This window comes from Chiloscyllium plagiosum, unplaced genomic scaffold (assembly GCF_037043375.1).
Source record: "Chiloscyllium plagiosum isolate Xiang-an unplaced genomic scaffold, Cpla_swu_hap1 HiC_scaffold_84, whole genome shotgun sequence".
NCBI lineage: Eukaryota > Metazoa > Chordata > Chondrichthyes > Orectolobiformes > Hemiscylliidae > Chiloscyllium > Chiloscyllium plagiosum.
This window is the reverse complement of record NW_028270223.1, coordinates 156,020-164,408: the sequence shown is the minus strand read 5'-3', so window position 1 is coordinate 164,408 and position 8,389 is coordinate 156,020. Positions and strand designations below refer to the sequence as shown.

The following is an 8,389-nucleotide window of genomic DNA, read 5'->3' as shown; positions in this document are numbered from 1 at the left end:
GGTCCCCGTTGTCTACCTTACTTGAAAAGTCTTCATTGAATTCAAAAAGATTGGTCAAGCATGACCTGCCCCTCATGCTGTGTCTGTACAATGGGACAATTTCTATCGAGATTCTCTATTATTTCTTCCTTGATAATAGACCCAAGCATCTTTTCCACTACAGAGAATAAAGTAACTGGTACATAATTCCCCACTTTTTGTCTCCCTCCTTTTAAAAACATTGGTGTCACTTTTGCTGTTTTGCAGTCTGCTGGGACTGCCACAGGCTCCAGTGAATTTTGGAAAATTACTGCCAGTGAATTTGCTATTTTTCCTAGCATCTCTTTTAGTACCCTGGGATGCATTCCATCAAGGTGAGGAGACTATTCTATCGTTAGCTCAATTACCTCAAAACAGTCTAAAGCTAGCTGTTCTGTAATAATGATAGTTTCCAAATCCTCACCTCCCTTTGTCTCTTTGCTAGTTACTGGAAAGATATTAGTATCCTCCACTGTGATATCCCATAACTAAATGCTTCTTCTCATTTTCCAAAGGACCAACATTTACTTTAGCCATTCTTTTCTCGTTATATATATTTATATAAACGTTTCCTTTCTGTCTTTGTAATCTGTGCTAGTTTATTTTTCTCATGTTCTATATTACTTTTCTTTATAGCTCCTGTGGCTTTCGGTTGACCTTTAACATTTTCCCAGTTCTAGTTTCATGCTGTTTTTGGCCACTTTGTCCGACTTCTCTTTCAACTTGATTTTCCAGAACAGCAACCCAATTCTCCAAGCATTTCACATCCTATTTCTTCTTGCGATGGTACTCTCGAGCTGCTTCCCTGTTTCTCATGAGGCAGACCTCACGTTTACGAGTGGTTTCTTCAGCATTCTGGGGCTGGCTTTGCAGGACTGGTGAAGATGCCATAACCATTCCCTGGTCAGCAGTGGAGTTAGGAGTTGTACGGATCTGATAGGTTTGGACATCTCCAGCAGCATCTTGAACAAGCATTTGGCTGCCCGGCACAAAGATTTGCGGTCCATAAGAGCTCTGTGCATACTGTATAATGGCTGCTCCAACCTTGGCTGTCGCTGTATTGGTCATTGTTCATGTGTGGAGTCCTTGCATTTAATCTGTACCATTGTTGGCCAGCTGAATTGCTTCCCCCTGTGTCATAGCAATGTATTGTCCACTGTTAACCTGATAGATGGGTGTCTGCATCATTCTTGTAGTAATGGTTGAGACAGTCTCTTCTTCTGATTTCTCCTCATCGATTTCTTGGCACACTGGGGGGATCAGAAGAAAGTTCATTCAGGATTTTCCTGTATGAAGGCCGTCTCGATAGAATTTCTCTACGTTTCTGAGAGTCAGTCGTGCTATCCACCGATTCCTGGGAGTCTTCATTTTAAAGTATAGTAGAAATCTGAGCAGTCTGAACTTGAGGGGACTGCGTGACTGAGGACTGAGCTGCTTGGATAACTACTTGGACTTGAACAGTCTGCCCATTCGGCAATTGCACTAAAGTTACTGCTGGACTTGTTGTTCATTGGATCCCAGGCATGGTTTCCTGCATGATCACATGATATATTAATGATCTGGATGAAGGGATGGGGGCATTGCAACGAAGTTTGCTGATGATACGAAGTTAGGTGGACAGGCAAGTAGTACTAAGGAAGTGGGGAGGCTGCAGAAGGATCTAGACAGTTTGGGAGAGTGGTCCAGGAAATGGCTGATGGAATTCAACGTGAGCAAATGCGAGGTCTTGCACTTTGGAAAAATGAATACAAACATGGACTACTTTCTAAACGGTGAGAAAATTCATAAAGCCAAAGTACAAAGGGATCTGGGAGTCCTAGTCGAGGATTCTCTAAAGGTAAACATGCAGGTTGAATCCGTGATTAAGAAAGCGAATGCGATGTTGTCATTTATCTCAAGAGGGTTGGAAGAGAAAAACAGCGATGTACTACTGGGACTTTAAAAAGCTCTGGTTAGGACCCATTTGGAGTACTGTGTCCAGTTTTGATCCCCACACCTCAGGAAGGGCATACTGGCACTAGAGCGTGTCCAGCGGAGATTCACACGGATGATCCCTGGAATGGTAGGTCTAACATATGAGGAATAGCTGAGGATCCTGGGATTGTATGCATTGGAGTTTAGAAGGTTAAGGGAGATCTATTAGAAACTTACAAGATAATACATGGCTTGGAAAGGGTGGACATTCGGAAATTGTTTCTGTTAGGTGAGGAGACTAGGACCGGTGGGCACTGCCTTAGAATTAGAGGGGATAAATTCAGAACAGAAATGCGGAAACATTTTTTCAGCCAGAGCGTGGGGCCTGTGGAATTCATTGCCATGGAGTGCAGTGGAGGCTGGGACGCTAAATGTCTTCAAGGCAGAGATTGATAAATTCTTGATGTCACAAGGAATTAAGAGCTACGGGGAGAATGTGGGTAAGTGAAGTTGAAATGCCCATCAGCCATAATTAAATGGCGGAGTTGACTTGATGGGCCGAATGGCCTTACTTCCACTCCTATGTCTTATGGTCTAATTTGATCACTTTCCTCAGATACCCATTGCTGAGTATGCCTTTTCATACAGTCCTTCCATTTCACTGGAATAGACCTTTGTAAAATGTCTTTGAAACTCTTCCACTGCTCATCAACTTCCCACCATAAAATTTTTGTTTCCAGTCTACTTTATCCAGATTCTCTCTTATTCCCTTGTCCCTTAATGTTTCTGTTGCTTAGCTGCTGAGTCGCGCCTCAATCAACACTGCAATTGGGAGGAAGCGGCGGAACTGGAGGACAGAGCAGCGTCCGGTCCTCCAAACAGAGTGAGTGAGGAGCGGGATCAATGCATTCTCGGGAGTGAACGCTTCAGCATTAGTCAGAAAGTAAACTGTTTTGCAGGATTGATCATTCTCACGACATAGTGAAGTATTATCCCCTCTCATAAAACAATGTGAGGTTTTAAAGAAATCGTTAAGATGTAAATCTGACAACATAGTTAAGATGTAAATCTGACAATGTACATATTTCCAATCGATTTACACAACTCGAGTAACAAACTTATTTTCAAATTCCCAGAATGATTGGAAATTTACATACCTGGCCGGTATGATTAAGTTGGATGGAAAAATCTATTTGGATATGAACCATCTCAATGACTGTAACTCGACAGAGCAATTGCTAATGTCTAATATTTCTCCCGTGATTCTATGCAGTTATGAATATTCTCTATAAACTCACTGATAATCTTCGACGCACGCGCAGTTTGGTTTCTATGAAGGGCATGCGCAGTGTCACATTAACCAGGACACGGCGAGACATAGAGCAGCTTTCTCCGGGTGCGGCTACGCTCGGCTTCAGAGAGTGGCGTGTGGGAGACTCACTGGGAGAAAGGAGCGGAGAGAATTCACAAGACGCCGATACAGGTGAAAAAACCCGAAAAAGACCCTCCAGGCCCTGATAAGGAGGTGGTGGTCTCTGTCGGGAAAGCGGCCCAGGGTGACGGCCGCCATTTGTTTGAGGGAAGAGGGAGTGCGGGCCTCAGAGCCGCCATCTTGAGAAGGTCAATGTGCAGGTGGGCGGGGCTATTGGGGTCGAGGACAATTGGAGGAAAGACCCACCTTAGATTACTTCACTAAAGACATGAATGCACCCGGTGGATTTTTCTTTACATCAGCAATTGTTTAATACTCACTCACAGGTTTTTAGTTACATCTTTTTTGAAGCATTTAATTCACATTCAATCATTTGCAATGGTGGGATTTGAACCTGTGTCCAGAGCACACTTGCTGAGTTTCTGGATAAATTGTTCCACAATAATGCCAATAGGCCATCACTTCGCCTGCTCACAAGTTGCGCATCCCAGTTGAACAAGAATCAAAACCCTTTCTTCCTGCACAATTGTTTGATCTTGCACTCTGGTGATATTACTTAGTAACTCTCCATGTGGTATCCCTCACTGTGTGGGTCGAATTGTTGCCTCTGTCAGTGTCCCTCGCTGTTGCAGCTACTCCAGATCCTGAGCAAACAGAATTCTCCACTCCAGATAGACGATGGAGACTGGGGTGTTCCAGATTTCTGTCGGACTCAGTGCCATTTGACATGTGTAGCCATCACTGCATCATTCTAATTTCCAATTCTGTTTATCTGTCAGTAGGTACTCAGGAAGGTCCTGACCTAATAGACTTCCCAGCTGCTGGGTGTCTAATCCATCCCTCATTGAAGATGGTTTGTCAGCCAGAGAGACACAGGGCAGGGAGATCTGGAGCCTTCAATAAATCCTGCAGTGAGGTAAGATCACTCACAGTGCAGAGAGCAATGAGAGGGCTCCAAACATCAGTTAACAGGACATGACATAGCTATAGCGCTGGAAGGGGAGCACAATACAGACACACCCCAGGTTCGGTCACCGCCTTTACTGCAAGTTTTGTTGTACTAAGACAACATCGGGAGTGTCACAGTTATCAATCCAAGCCTGTGCTGTCTTAGTGAGCATCAGTACAAAAGAGGGGATAGCAGGCCTTCCACGAGAGGGTGGGAATGCTGTCTGGGAATGTTCCATTCTGTGTTCCCTCTCCCACACTGTATCTATGGCTTGTCATGTGGATCAGTCATTCTAATGCTAAAAACAGTTCCTATCTCTGTACTTTCCTCCCCTCTCACCAATCACTTCATACGTTTGAACCTGCTCCAGTCCAGACGACCATCCATATCTCTGTAACTTACTTCAGTCTCGACAACATGCCTTGTCACGAGAGTCCACTCCCTCAATAACGCAAGACTTAGGGTCTGTTTCTGTGCTGCATGACTCTCTGGCCGAAGTCACCAATGCTGGCCAGGTTTCCTGAACTGAATGAGTTGCATTTCCCTGCGTTTGGCCCATGGCCCTTCAAACTTTCTCCCCTCCATGTTCCTGCCCAAATGTCTTTTCCATGTTGTAATTGTTCTTGTTTCTCCCATGTGCCACTGGCAGTCCATTCTGTATATGAACCGTCCTCTGTGGAAAATGTTGCCCCTCAGCTCCCTAAGTAAATCTTTGCTCTCGGTCACTCCTCAGGCCTTACCCATTCTGCTGTGGGACACAAACCCTCCCCGGTACAGACTTCCCTCGGACATTTGTGGGTGGCATGGTGGCACAGTGGTTAGCACAGCTGCCTCACAGCGACAGAGACCCGGGTTCAATTCCCGCCTCAGGCGACTGACTTTGTGGAGTTTGGACGTTCTCCCCGTGTCTGTGTGGGTTTCCTGCGAGTGCTCCGGTTTCCTCCCACAATCCAAAGATGTGCAGGTCAGGTGAATTGGCCATGCTAAATTGCCCGTAGTGTTAGGTAAGGGGTAAATGTAGGGGAATGGGTGGGTTGCGCTTCGGCGGGTCGGTGTGGACTTGTTGGGCCGAAGGGCCTGTTTCCACACTGTAATGTAATCTAATCTAATTACCCATCCTGAAGTGGGACACAATCCCTCACCGGTACAGATGGCCCTCGGGCCTTACCCATTCTGCTGTGGGACTGAACCCCTCCCCGGTACAGACTCCCTTCGGGCCTTACCCATTCTGCTGTGGGACACAACACCTCCCTGGTACAGACTCCCCTTAGGCTTTACCCATCCTGCTGTGGGACTGAACTCCTCCCTGGTAAAGTCTAATCTTGAGCCTTGCCCACCCTGCTGTTGGACACAACCCCACTTGGGTACAGTTTTCCCTCTGGCCTTACCCATTCTGCTGTGCAACACATTCCATCCCCAGTACAGACTGTCCTCAGGCCTTTCGCATCTTGCTGTGGGACCGAACTCCTCCCTGGTACAGTCTACCCTTGAGGCTTACCCATCCTAATTTGGGACGCATACCCTCCCCAGTACAGATTACTCTCTGGCCTTAACCGTCTTGCTGTGGGATACAACCCCTCTGAGGAACAGACTCCCCTCGAGCCTTACCCATCCTGCTGTGAGACACAACCTCTCCCTGGTGCAGACTCTCCTCGGGACTTAACCGTCTGGCTGTGGGACACAACCCCTCCCCAGTACAGTCTACCCTTGAGCCTTACCTGTCCTGCTTTGGGTCGCATACCTTCCCTGGTACAGAGTACCCTCGGGCCTCACCCTTCCTGCCATGGCACACAACCGCTCCCCAGTATAGACTCTTGACTGGCCTTAACCATCCTGCTGTGGGACACAACCCCTCCCCAGTTCAGACTCCCCTCGAGCCTTATCCATCCTGCTGTGGGACACAAGACCTCCCCAGTTCAGACTCCCCTCGAGCCTTATCCATCCAGCTGTGGAACACAACCCCTCCCCAGGTCAGACTCCCCTCGAGCCTTCCCCATCCAGCTGTGGGACACAACCCCTCCCCAGTTCAGACTCCCCTCGAGCCTTCCCCATCCAGCTGTGGGACACAACCCCTCCCCAGTTCAGACTCCCCTCGAGCCTTCCCCATCCAGCTGTGGGACACAACCCCTTCCCGGTACAGTCCCCCCTCTGGCCTTACCCATCCTGCTGTGGGACACAACCCCTCCCCGGTACAGACTCTCCTCGGGCCTTTCCCACCCTGCTGTGGGACACAACCCCTCCCCAGTTCAGACTCCCCACGAGCCTTATCCATCCTGCTGTGGGACACAACCCCTCCCCAGTTCAGACTCCCCTCGGGCCTTACCCATCCTGCTGTGGGACAGGTTGATAATTATATTGAATAGTATCCCTCCAGTGTGGAAACAGGCCCTTAGTCCAGCAAGTCCACACTGACCCACGATAGATACCCTGCTCAAAATAGCTTCAAAATACATAGAAACAGTGATCACTGAATTGGGTAAAAACTCCACAGTTACATTGGGCAGTTTAAAAGTCTCGCTGTATTGTTGATATGTTCCTTTTCTTCAAACAGGTAACATTTTTATTAAAGCAGCAGATGTTCATTGTGAGAGTGTCTCTGTTAAACTAGAATCTGTTCTGTTCTCTGTGTAACAGGCTGTTGTTGTGTGCGATGGACTGTCACTAACAGTGTAATTGACCTGTGAGTCCTTGATCAGGTTTCCTTTGTCTGTAAATCTAATAATCAGTGAACTATGCATCTGCTCTTCTTAGCGAAAACAAAGAATCATTTCTCAACGAAAAAACGGCACATCACAAAGCTATTTCATGGATTTCTGGCACACACCACCTCCCAATGTATCTGGTAAGTCTGTTTCCTGAATAATTCTGAACTCTATCTGTAACTCTGAAAGTATCTGTATTGCTTGTCAGTTGATTGAGAATTCAGCCTCTTTGTTCTGAGCTGTTGTGATGCAGGCGGTGGCTTCATTCTGTCTCTGCCAAGTTTGTTTTCTCCTTCTGCTGTGATTCTGGGAGATTCCTTTCTGCAGGTGAGAATATTCAGTGACTGAACATTGAATGATTTTGACTCTAACAGAGCAGTGGCCTTGTTTTCAGCTCATTATTCACTTTCCATTTCCTGGTTGTGTTGAATGTTACAGAAACAGACTCTGAGCAATGTTTCCATTCACTTGTATTAGATTCATTGACAGCCACGTGGTCAGTCAGTTTCAGGCCGATGGATCAGTTTCTCTGTCCTATTAGATGGTGGCCACTTGCACAGTTTCCGATGGTTCACCTCAGTGTCAGGCCGTCAGCTGCTGAAACCCTCCATCCAGCATTTGTTCTCTCTCACCATGACTACTCCAATACAGTCCCAGCTCGTTTCCCACATTCTACCTCCATATACTCACGATCGCCTCAGATTCTACTGTCAGTATCCTTACAGCAAGTCACGTAAGTCATCCACCTCCATTTCACACTGCTCTACATTACATTCAGTCCAAATATAATTTCAGAATTCCATTCATTGCGTTTAAAAACACCCATGATCTTGTCCTGTCCAAGCATCCAGGTTCCATCAGGTAGGTGGGTGTCCGCGTGGTTGGGTTGGAGCAAGAGCAGGAAACTGAGGATCGTACAGGGGACAAAGATGGGGTTGGATGCGGGATGTTTAAGAAGAGAGAGCTGGTGTATTGTTGGGGATAGCTTCTCAGGGGAGTAGCACAGCGGTAGCCAGGTCTATAATACTCAATGGCCTGAGTTATCGGAAGAGGTTGGACAAGCTGGGACATTTTTCTTCAGAGGACAGGAGACATAAGGGAGATCTTATAGAAATGTATATGATCATGAGAGGCATGGATAGGGTGAATGCATTCAGTCTTTTTCCCAGGGTTGAAGAATTGAGGACTAGAGGGCATCAGTTTAACGTTAGAGGGGAAAGAATAAAAGGGAACGTTAGCAGCAACTTTTTTACACAGATGCTGATTCTCATACGGAATGAGCTGTCAGTGGAAGTGGCTGAGGCAGGTACATTAACAACATTTAAAAGGCATTTGGACAAATACATGGATAGGAAAGGATTAGAAGGATATGGG

General features: G+C 46.7%; 1 long non-coding RNA gene and 1 pseudogene across 1 annotated transcript; one reads left to right on the top strand and one right to left on the bottom strand.

The window, feature by feature from the left end:
* Positions 1-736: 736 nt before the first annotated feature.
* On the bottom strand, positions 737-2,912 carry LOC148134094 (cyclic AMP-responsive element-binding protein 1 pseudogene; annotated as a pseudogene).
* Positions 2,913-3,331: 419 nt separating this feature from the next.
* Positions 3,332-7,155, top strand: LOC148134093 (uncharacterized). Its single transcript, XR_015755915.1, has 3 exons — positions 3,332-3,415; positions 4,147-4,280; positions 7,065-7,155. It is a non-coding gene; the product is annotated as an uncharacterized LOC148134093 (long non-coding RNA).
* Positions 7,156-8,389: the final 1,234 nt, after the last annotated feature.